Below are 12,589 nucleotides of genomic sequence, written 5' to 3'. Positions count from 1 at the left end.
AAATATATCTGTCATTCTTAGTTTGTCCATTTCAAATTTCTAAAGTCCTTCCAACTCCAAAATTGAGATAATTTAAATTTAGATCCCTCAAATAATTTGAGATAATTAAATTCAAAAGTTACACTCCAAAATTGAAAGATGATTATTAATAATGCAACATCCTTCTTTTTAGTTGATAAAAAATATAGTGATTTAATTTATAAGAATGAATCAATAGCTTTGAACATTTATTTAAAAAAGATAACAAACTTGCAAATTGGATGACAAATAGATCATTGGGTTTTACTCATTTAATATTCACTAATTAGACAATGAACTGGTTGGCTTGTTTTATCACTTATTCAAAAAAGAAAATAAAATATTTTTAAAAAATTTAATAGAAAGCCCTAAATTAAAAGATATATTAACATAAATATATCAAAATTTTTATATAAATAATATTTTTATCTTGGCAATTGGCGCAATATAAAACACTTGAACAGTTGAACTCCTTCTAGTGTATACGATTTATCCAATATCACCTACTGTTATGTCGGTGTAACGTAATATAAGAATTCATAAATAAAACACACAACCAGCTTCACCCCACATGAAAAGGATATAAGCAAAAAGAAAACTAAAGAGTAAAAGCACTAATTTTCAAGAATAATCAAATATATCAGGCTTATGCACATCAAACTCGTCATTTTGAAAGTATCATTTTTTTTTTCTTTTTAAGATTTTTCCAAAGGTATGGATAAAGTTACGACACCATAATTGACATTGTCATTCTTATTGCACCGTTCAAACCTCTAACAAAATCCGAAAGTCTTTAACTTAAAAAAGACTAGAAATTAAAAAAGAAAAAAAAATATAGCCAACACATGAGAAGAATAAGATTAATAAAGCTAAGGGGTCATTTGGAATCTTGTTAAAAATAAGAGAAATAAATATCAGAAACGAAAACTAAAAATGAGAAACTAGCAATCCATTTGATTAATATTTATAGAACAAAAAAATTTTAAAATCAGCAAAAACTGTTCTTTTTTTTTTTACTTTAAATAAAATAATATCATAAAAATATTATTAAAATAATAAAATTGCAAAATAATTCGCATTTAAAAATCCTATAACATAAGTAAAAACTATTATAATTATTTACTTAATCGTTATACTTTCAAAATGTACTTTACAATAAAAATTTTATTAGACATGACAATTGAAAAATAGTTAAAATATTTTGTGATTGGATTTATTATTATATTTTTAAATTTATATATGCTTTTTATTTTAATTATATTTAAATGTATATGATCATTTTATTTTCTATTTTAATTTAAAATGATTATAAAATGAATGATTTAATCCAAAAGAATTATTTATGCATATTAAAATTTCTATTAACAAGTTGTTAAAACAACTCAAAATCATAAAATCTAATTTTCAATCTTTTGGCAAATAATGAAAAAGTCGACAACAAAAAAAGAAAATTGATAACATAAATAAATATGTTTTTTATAATTTATTTTTTAACTATAAAGATTTAGGAATAGAAAACAATAACAATACCAAATAGACCCAAAGTTATTGTTGTTATTATTATTACTATTATTATTGTGATGGTGGGATTAATGATATACCTCTACTATTAGAATGGGGATTCTCCTTTCTTAGTTTAATTTTTAACATCCCCATAATATCCCTATAACTTCTCATAAAAATTAAAAGAAAATCCCTCTAACTATCCATATATATAAAACATATTCCAAGAACTATTCATAAATATTCCAAAAAATATCTCTAATTATCAATAATTTTTTTCAAATAATATTGTAGCGCCCCAACCCTCTACTCAGGCCCAAAGTGCTACTAAAACATAACATACACATTTCTCTGATACCATAAATAAATACAACCCACCTTAACAAAGGAAAACAAGCGTTCAATCCTGATCATCATATACATATATAACGGAAAAAATTCTAATACATCAAACACTTACCAGAGTTTCTAATTGTTCCCAACTATATACCAAACTCGTATCATAATATTACAAACCCTAAAAGTATAAAGTTGTTAGATATTGTCAGAGCTGGTATGTCTCACCAGCTCTGACAATATCTAACAACTGTCTATCATCAGCCCAGTGATATGATAGACTTGATTCCTCAAATGACCGAAAATATGATTTGTATGATAGGATGAAACATCTCTCAGTAAGATGGATCATATTATTATCAGTGTGTGGCTAGCATGAGATTTTGTGTAAACATATTACTAATAACATTTAAATACATTTAACTGGCATTTTAAAATTGTACTGAACTGTATATCTGAAAATACATAATTTCTGAGTAATATACTGCTGGCTCAATATAACCCATTATATAGTAAATATGCCCATATATTCCTAGAAGATATAACCTGGACTACTAAATTAGCATCGTCATGTTGTCACATACTACAACGACATGCTTCCCCCCCCCCCCTAATAACGGGTTATGTGGCCCGTAGGCTGGACCTAGCATATAGCTGGTCGACTATAGTTAAGTCAAACTAAGTAGTAAGTACGATTGTGCCTACCCTATACCCAGAATTCTGCATCAGGAGGGTCACCCAGAATTCATCATCGGATGGGGCCCCGGAATTTTGCATCAAGGAGTGCTATACCCAGGTCACCAATCGTCTATCAAATACCCAAGCTCCATCTAAGATGTGTGGTTGCACTCACTCCCACATATAGCTACGGTACCGTGCTCATAACATAACATCATATCTATAGGGCTCTACAGTCATATATGGCAATTTATATCGTAATAAAACTGAAATCATAATTCATTTTCATAAAACTGTATAAAACATAAGTTGTTTGAAATTCTAAAGATATATGTCATATACTGTCTCGATATAAAACCGGCATATCAGACGTGGCATTTAGTCATCATATCACATATCGGCTTATAGCCGTCATATCACATCTCGACATCTAGCCGCTACAATTCAGTATTACACAAAACCTGTTCAATCATGCCAAATAAAACTGTACTCATGCCACACAATTTTCACCTGGTAAATCATAAATAAAATAACTATTTGAGAAAATAGACATTGTGCTGAAAACATGAGTATGAGTATCTCCAAGTTGTTATTTTACTAAAAAATATAGATATGTAGGTAAGTACAGTAAAGACGGAGATAATCAACCCTACTGCCTTTGGTTTGTATTAAAACACACCTTAGGTTTGAAATCACAAATTCCAACCAATGAAAACATTCATAAAGCCCAGTACTTTAATCTAAAAAAATTATATTCGAATTTAATAGGTTGGTTTTGAAAATAATATTGGTTAACCAAACCCTAGGCTCGGAAACCGTAGAAAAATCGTAACTATATACATATAAACATATCTTATATTTTCAATCAGTAGAACTCATAAGGTTAGCTGACATAATATAATCCCCTTACCTGTTTTTGAAAAAGAAATCGAAATGGACGAAAAATCAAAACCCTAGCTTTTTCTAACCGGCCAAAAGACGAGAACCCACTAGCCTTGAGGAAGAAGAGCCAACCGAGACTAAGAAAAAGCCCAAGCAAGCTTTTTAGTGAAAAAAAGCCGAAACCCTAGCAGAGCAAAAAGAGTAGAATTTGAATTTTCTAAAAAAAAAAAAAAAATGAGCCCACATCTATTTATAGATGAGCAGCCCAAGAGAAAACCGTCAACGGTTTTCCTGAGATGGACAAAACCATCGACGGTTTGGCAGTTGACTCGCCCAGTTGACTGAAAACCATCGAGAATTTTTCTTATACTCTGTGAAACCGTCAACGGTTTGGGATCTACCAAACCAAAATCCTTCCTTTTTTTGATTTTTCCTTTATTTCTCTCATTTATATTTATTTGCTTTTATTTTTCGGGTTTGAGTTACTACAATCTCCCCTCCTTACAAAAATTTCATTCTCGAAATTTGCTAATTGTTTCTATCACATCCACTGAACTATCACTGATCTGACTCTAGGAAGAACCGGCAGCTACCCACATAGCAGCCCCATCCCAAGTTTATTACCTACCCTCACTTATGGCGAAGGAATGGCGTGGTTACATACAATGTCTCGGGAGATTACAATATCCGTACAAAACTCTCCCGAAGGCCAAACATACACTAAACTATAAACAAACCTACTATAAACACTATACATACAAACCGACACTTACTTACTGTTCTACTCACTTTTCCAGCTCTTAGCGTCTCTGAATAACTGTGGATACTTCTTACGTATCTCTGATTCTAACTCCCACAAAGCTTCCTCCACTGCGTGATTACGCCAAAGTACCCTTACTAGCGGAATCCTCTTAGAACGTAGCTCCTGCTCCTTACGATCTAGGATCTAAATTGGTATCTCCTCATATGCTAACGTGTCCCCAAGATCTAAAGACTCGTAACTGATCACATGTGAAGGATCTGGAACATATCTCCTAAGTATAGACACATGGAACACGTAGTGGATCCTAGACAGTGCTGGGGGTAATGCTATCATGTATGCCACCGGACCGACTCTTTCCAATATCTCAAATGACCTGATGTACCTAGGGCTCAACTTGTCCTTCCTATCAAACCTCATCACCCCTTTCATCGGAGCAATCCTTGAAAATATTGCATCACTTATATCAAACTCCAACTCCCATCGGCGTGTATCTGCATAGCTCTTCTGTCGACTCTGTGCTACTTTAATCCATCCCCTAATGAACTTAACCTTCTCAGAGTTCTGCTGAATGAGGTCTGGCCCCAAAATATGCCGCTCGCCAACCTCATCCCAATACAATGGAGATCGACATCTCCAGCCATACAGTGCCTCATACGGTGCTACCCCGATACTGGTCTGATAATTGTTATTGTATGTGAACTCAACCAACGGCAGATACCTAATCCAACTGCCCTCGAAATCCAGTACACATACTCGCAACATATCCTCAAGAATCTGGTTGGTCCTCTCCAATTGACCATCGTTTTGTGGGTGAAACACAGTACTGAACGTGAGTTGAGATCCCAATGCTTCCTATAGACGCTTCCAAAATCAGGAAGTAAATTGCGGATCCCTATCCGTAACTATAGACACCGGCCGTAGTGACCCGAAAAATAATAGTATTTAAAATAATAAAGAGGGAGAGAAATAGACTCAGTAACAGAAGGAGGCAGTCGACTTCATCGATGAACACAGCGGTTTCGTCGACGAGGGTTCTTCAGGACATCGTCGACGAGGTCCCGTTTCGTCGACAAGAAGATATCGAGAAAGGTTTTTGGGACAAACTGAAATTCGTTGATGAAGGAGGAAGTTCATTGACGAAATTGTTGAAGGACTCGTCAACGAGGTGACGTGGCTCGTCGACGAATCCCAGAGTATAAATAGTTCTTAAACTCATTTTACACAGAATTTCAGCGCTGCTCTCTCTCTCTCTCTCTCTCTCTCTCTCTCTCTCTCTCCTACGACCCCTCTTCTATCTCTCTTTGATTTCGGTCCCGTCAGTCGTTGGATAGATGATCTGAGGCCACCACGACGCTTCTGGCAAAGTTCTCTCCAAGTCTATCAGAGCGGATCATCGGTGGAATGAAGTTGAAATTCATCCCAAATCCAGGGTAAGGTCTTTTATTCAGAATTTGGGTTTCTAGCAGTTGTGAGAAATGTAATAGACATAGAAATAGTAATGTTTTGTTTTGAGATTTATGGTTTTTAGGGTGTTGAGTGGAGAACCTTGGGGTGTTGAACCTGTTATAGTAGGGAATTTTTAGCAGGAAACAGGTAAGGGAAGTATGCTATGCTAGTTTATTTGAATATGTTTTCAATATAAAATTGTAAATGTTCCACCAGAGTATTGTTTACAGCAGAGATTTATACAATTTATCAAATATGATTAATATGTTTTAAAATTACTATGTGACTTGAGAATATAGATATAGTATAGAAACATGTTTTACAGTATTTTTCAGAGATGTGTTTTACAGAATATACAGATAGTAAATATATTTTACAGCAATTACAGAAATACCATGAGTATACAGTTTTACAGTACCATGACATACAGATTTACAATTAATTACAGAAACACAGTTAATATAGATACAGTTTGCTACAGCGTCATGGTTTATACAGTTATTACAGAATCATGGTAAAACAGATAGTTGTATATAGAGATGTATTATATAGTATCAGACCCTGTTGGACCATACAGTTTACAAAGCACGGTACCGTAGCTACATACAGTTTATAGAGTGCAACCACCTATTCAGATAATACGTGGTATAAAGGTCAATCGCATAGAGCCCACGAGTGGACAGGCTCCCCATCAGATATGGGTTGAGGAGGGCTGATCAGACTATGAAGTATAATGATTTATTCCTAGTTGGCCAGCCAGGGTAAATCTCGCCTATGGGCCGCACAACCCTGTCATAAAGGGTTAAATTATGACATACAGCTATCCACAGGGAAGTTTATAGTTATTACTATGTTTATACAAGTTTACAGAAACAGAAAATATATATATATATATATATATATATATATATTAGCAATATTTTGAGTAGAAACCTAAAGTACAGAAATGTTAAGTAACAAATAAAAGATGAAAATTATATTATTGGTATTGTACTTTATAGATTCAGTGATACATGACTATATAGTAATAGATTTTCATAGTATTGTAACTCATTTGCCACACACTAGCAATAGCATATTTTGTCTTACTGATCGTTGGCTCATCCCAATTACTTTAACATTTTTCAGGTGATCCAGGTAGGCGAGCAGATCAGGCTCACAGATAGAAGGGGTCTCGGTATTGCCTTGACAATAGTGTGAGTATTTTTGTATAGCCCCAGCCAATTGAGGGTATTCTTGAAAGCAGACATATATGTATATTTTGAGAAACACTTTAGCACTCTGGTATTGTATATAAACTACGTATGGTTATGTTTATTTGATTTCTGCTTCTTGCTGCTTAGGTTGATGATTGGGTTTAATCCAGTATGGTATTAGAGCAATTTAAATGTTATAGTATGAAAAAATAAAAAATAAAAATCCAGTTAAATAGCAGGTCGTTACAATTTGGTATCAAAGCTTAGGTTGCTAGGTTCTGTAGACTTTAGAGTGCAGCGGAAGCAATACCAGAGTATAGGAAAGAATTTGGGGTTTGTTTTGTTGTATGGGTACAGGATTTCCGTGGTGAGTTCTATGTTTTTCCTAGGGTGACGATTTCAGGAAAACCACAGTAAACTATGTCGGGTCGTGTGTCTAGGTGATAGAACTGGATATTGAGTTAAGGTCAGGGAAGGTAATTAATTTTGAATTGGTACAGGATAAGTCCATGTAGGAGATAAAGTGTTTAAGTATGTTTCTTGTTTTCAGGATGGATCCAGGAAGCAATGGCACGAATGATGAGGAGGATAGACCAAGACCTTCCAGCATAGGTGGAGGAGATACAGATGTTGTACTACGTAGCGTCACTCGGTAGGTGATGGCTAAGATGGCCAGGAGCTCTGGGGAGCATGGCTGTTCAATTGAGCAGTTTACGCGGATGAAGCCCCAATCCTTCGCTGGAGGAGATGACTCGATTGTAGCTGAGAATTGGGTCTAGGACATTGAAGAGACGTTGGCTGTGCTTCCTTGCACAGATGAGCAGAAGGTGATGTTTGCGGCATTCAAACTAACAGGGGTGGCAAATCTCTGGTGGAGATCAGCGCGTCTAATAGAGGAGTAGAGGTCGGTTCCAATTCCAGTGACGTGGGACCGATTCAAGGAGCTGTTCTTAGAGCGATATTTCCCTACTATTGTTCGGAGCACGAAGGCAGCAGAGTTTATGCATATGGTACAGGGACAGATGACCTTATCCTAGTACGCAGCTCGGTTTATCGAGTTGTCGCGTTTTGCTCCACATGTAGCACCTGATGAAGAGAAAAAAGGGCAAGAAAGTTTGAGGATGGACTAAGGCAGAATTTTTTTGAGCAGGTGATTGGCTTCAGAGCTCAAACATTTATGGAGGTTGTAAATAAAGCTGCAGTCATTGAGAGTGGTATACAGAGGGGTGTAGCAGCTCAGAGCCATAGGTAGAGACCTACGCCTCAGGGTTTTCAGGCTGGCTCCAGTAAGGGTCCATGGAGATGAGGTCGCGATAGGGGAGATCAGAAGCAGATGGTAGGACCTCGGGGGAATCAGGGTCCACCAATCATCCCAGTATATCAAACGTGCGGGAGACGTCATCCAAGGGAGTGTCGGGTAGGGAGCGATGTATACTATCAATGTGGGAGGCCCGGCCACATGGCACGTGCATGCCCAGGTCCGCCAGACCAAGTCCCAGCTCCTAGGCCCTATTAGGGAGGATATCAGGTAGCTCGGGGAAGATATCAGGTGCCTCGTGGTGTCCAGCAGAGGAATGTGGCCCCAACGCGAGTATACGCTCTAACGCCAGGTGATGCTGAGGCTGCTGCGGATGTGGTGACAGGTACATTTACTATTTTATCATATCCAGTCATTGTTCTTTTTGACTTATGTTAAATTATCTGAGAGTGAGACTTAGATATTAGATAGAGAACTATCAATAGCTACACCATCATGGACAGTGATCAGATGTCAGAGGGTACTTAGGGGCTATCCGATAGAAATTCAGGGGAAAGTGTTACCAGCTGACTTGATTGTATTTGATATGTGTGGGTTTGATTTAATACTGGGTATGGATTGGTTGGCTGCCAATCACGCTAGCATTGATTGTCGTCAAAAAGAGGTAATTTTTAGACCCCCTGGTAAGTAGGAATTCAAATTCGTTGGTTCACGGGTACGTGATCCAACGCAGTTGGTATCAGCCGTGCAGACGAGCAAATTACTCCAGGACGGAGGTCAGGGGTTTGTAGCGTTTGTGAAGGAAGTGTCCGAAAATGAATTGAAAATGGACAGCACCCCAGTGGTACAAGAATTTCCAGATGTTTTTCCAGAGGAGTTACCTGGGTTGCCTCCTATGTGCGAGATGGATTTTCCTATAGATTTACCTTCAGGGACCTCGCTGATCTCTAAGGTTCCCTACCGTATGGCTCCAGCTGAATTGGGAGAATTAAAGGAACAGTTGCAAGACTTGCTGAACAAGGGGTTTATACGACCTAGTGTATCGTCGTGGGGAGCTCCAGTGTTGTTCGTAAAGAAGAAAGACGGGTCTGTGAGGATGTGTATCGATTATAGAGAAATCAACAAGGTTACCATTAAGAATAAATATCCTCTACCCTATATAGACGATTTGTTTGATCAACTCTAAGGTACATAGGTATATTCCAAGATCAACCTCAAATCTGGGTATCATCAAGTGAGAGTAAAAGTAGTGGACGTCGCGAAGACAACCTTCAGGACCAGGTATAGGCACTACGAGTTCCTCGTTATGCCATTTGTTCTGACAAATGCCCCAACTGTGTTCATGGACTTGATGAACAGAGTCTTCCACCAGTATCTAGATCAATTTGTAGTAGTTTTCATTGATGATATACTGGTGTACTCGAGGAGTTTTAAAGATCATGAGGTACATTTGAGGCAGGTGCTGCAGACACTCAAAGAGGAGAAGCTCCATGCCAAGTTTAGCAAGTGTGAGTTCTGGCTTGAGAAGGTAGCATTTTTAGGCCACGTGATCTCAGGGGACGGTATTTCAGTGGATCCCAATAAGATCGATGCGGTGGTGAATTGGGTCAGGCCGAAGAATGTGCAGGAAGTCAGGAGTTTCTTAGGGTTGGCAGGTTATTACCGCCGATTTGTGGAGGGATTTTCAGCTTTATCAGGGCCTCTCATGCATTTGACTAGGAAAAATGTCAGATTTGTGTGGGATGAAGAGTGCAAGCAGAACTTCCAGGAGTTAAAGCAACGGATCGTCACTGCTCCAGTTCTGACGATTCCATCGGGAGGTGATGGTTATGTTATCTACAGTGACCCGTCTTTGAACAGGCTTGGGTGTGTACTTATGCAGCATGGTAGGGTGGTGGCGTATGCGTCTAAGCAGTTGAAAGAATATGAAAAGAATTACCCTACTCACGATCTAGAATTGGCTGCAGTGGTGCACGCACTAAAGATCTGGAGACATTACTTATATGGTGAGAAGTGTGAGATATTCTCTGATCATAAGAGTTTAAAGTATTTCTTCACACAAAAAGAGTTGAACATGCAGCAGAGGAGGTGGTTGGAACTTATCAAGGATTATGACTGTACCATCAGCTACCACTCAGGTAAAGCAAATGTGGTGGCTGATGCTTTGAGCCGTAAATCAGGAGACACAGCACAGCTAGCAGCGGTAGTTCAGCATCCAATTCAGATAGACTTGGAAAGACTCAGTGTGGAATTAGTGGAGGATGATCCTCAGGCACTTATTTCCAGTCTGGTTGTACAACCCACATTATATGAAAAGATTAAAACTGCTCAGAGGGATGATCCAGAATTGGTAGAAGTGATTTTCAAAATACAGGATGGTCAGGGAGAAGAATTCAGCATTTATAATGATAGGGCTCTAAGATTTCGCACCAGATTGTGTGTGCCTGCAGATGACAGCATCAGGAGGACGATTCTAGAGGAGGCACACAAATCTTTATACACTGTTCATCCTGGCAGTACGAAAATGTATAGAGATTTGCGAGAGTATTTCTAGTGGAGTGGCATGAAGAGGGAGATAGCAGAGTTTGTGCAGCAGTGTTTGACATGCCAGCAGGTTAAAGTTGAGCACCAAAGGCCGGCTAGTCAATTGTAGCCACTTTTCATTCCTGAGTGGAAGTGGGACCACGTATCCATGGATTTTGTTACTAGACTACCACCAGTGTCGCATAGTCAGAATACTATTTGGGTGGTGGTTGATAGATTGACGAAGACAGCGCACTTTCTGCCTATTAAGATTAGCTACCCTATGAACAGGTTAGCAGAGATTTACATACAGGAGATTGTTTGACCCCATGGAATGTCAGTATCCATAGTCTCGGACCGTGATCCACGTTTTACATCACGGTTCTGGAGGAGCTTACAGGAGGCATTGGGGACTTAGTTAGCATTCAGACCGATGGTTAGACTGAGAAAACAATCCAGGTATTAGAAGATATGTTTCGTGCCTATGTGCTAAACTTTGGAGGTAGCTGGATTCAGTTTTTGCCACTAGTTGAATTTGCTTATAATAACAGTTATCAGACTAGCATCGGCATGGCACCCTATGTGGCATTATATGGTAGTAGATGCCAATCTCCTCTTTTTTGGGATGAAGTAGGTGAAATGCGAGTTTTGGGTCCAGAGATAATTCAGCAAGCGTGTGATAAAGTCCGACTTATTTGAAATAGGATCAGTGCAGTGCAGAGTCGGCAGAAAAGCTACGCGGATACTCGCCGCCAAGAACTGAAATTTGAATTGGGTGATCATGTATTTTTGAGAATAACTCCACTGAAGGGGATCTTGAGGTTTGGGAAGAAGGGTAAGTTGAGTCCTAGATTTATTGGCCCATTTGAGATACTTGAGAAGATTGGGTCAGTAGCCTATTGGCTAGCTTTACCGCCATCTCTATTTCGAGTTCATGACGTATTTCATGTTTCTATGCTAAGGAAATACACCTCAGATCCTTCCCATATCATCAGTCATGCGGAACTAGAAGTCAATGAGGCTTTAGCATATGAAGAAGCTCCAGTACAGATCTTATATAGGAAAGAACAGGAATTGCGCAATAAGAAGATACAGTTGGTAAAAGTCCTGTGAAGGAATCACGCAATAGAAGAGGCTTTGTGGGAGCTTGAAAGCGAGATTAGACAGAAATATCCCCACTTGTTTAGTGGGTCATAGCAATAATGTATAATTAAAGTAATAGTAATTTTATTTTGATGAGTCCAGTATAATTGTAATGTAGTGTATAGAATAGGTAGTATTTTGGTTTTAGGGGAATTTTCTTTCATACTTGTAATCTCCCAGAACTACCCATGTAACCACGGTATTCCTCTGCCATAAGTGAGGGCATGTAATAAAATAAGTAGATCATTTGCCTTTATAGGATGATAGAAGGAAATATAGATAGTAAATTTCCAGCACGAAATTTTATAAGGAGAGGAGAATGTAGTGACCCAAAGAATAATAGTATTTAAAATAATAAAGAGGGAGAGAAATGGAATCAGTAACAGAAGGAGGAATCCGACTTCGTCAACGAACGCTTCACGTTCATCGACGACATTGCATTTTGGAGGTAAAATTTCTAAGAAATTTCCCTAGGCCTCGTCGACGAACACATGGATTTCGTCGATGAGGTCCCATCTTCGTCAATAAGAAGATACCGAGAAAGGTTTTTGGGACAGACTGAAATTCATCAACGAAGGAGGAAGTTCGTCGACGAAATTATTGAAGGACTCGTCGGCGAGGTGACGTGGCTTGTCGACCAATCCCGCAGTATAAATATTGCTTAAACTCATTTTACGCAAAATTTTAGCGTCGCTCTCTTCTCTCTCTCTCTCTCTCCTACGGACCCTCTTCTATCTCTCTTCGATTTCGGTCCCGCCAGTCGCCGGATCAACGATCTAAGGCCACCACGATGCTCCTGGCGGAGTTCTCTCCAAGTCTGCCGGAGCAGATCGTCGATGGAAC

Source organism: Malania oleifera, chromosome 3 (assembly GCF_029873635.1).
Source record: "Malania oleifera isolate guangnan ecotype guangnan chromosome 3, ASM2987363v1, whole genome shotgun sequence".
NCBI classification, from domain to species: domain Eukaryota; kingdom Viridiplantae; phylum Streptophyta; class Magnoliopsida; order Santalales; family Ximeniaceae; genus Malania; species Malania oleifera.
The sequence above is the reverse complement of the archived record's forward strand: the minus strand, read 5'-3'. Positions refer to the sequence as shown.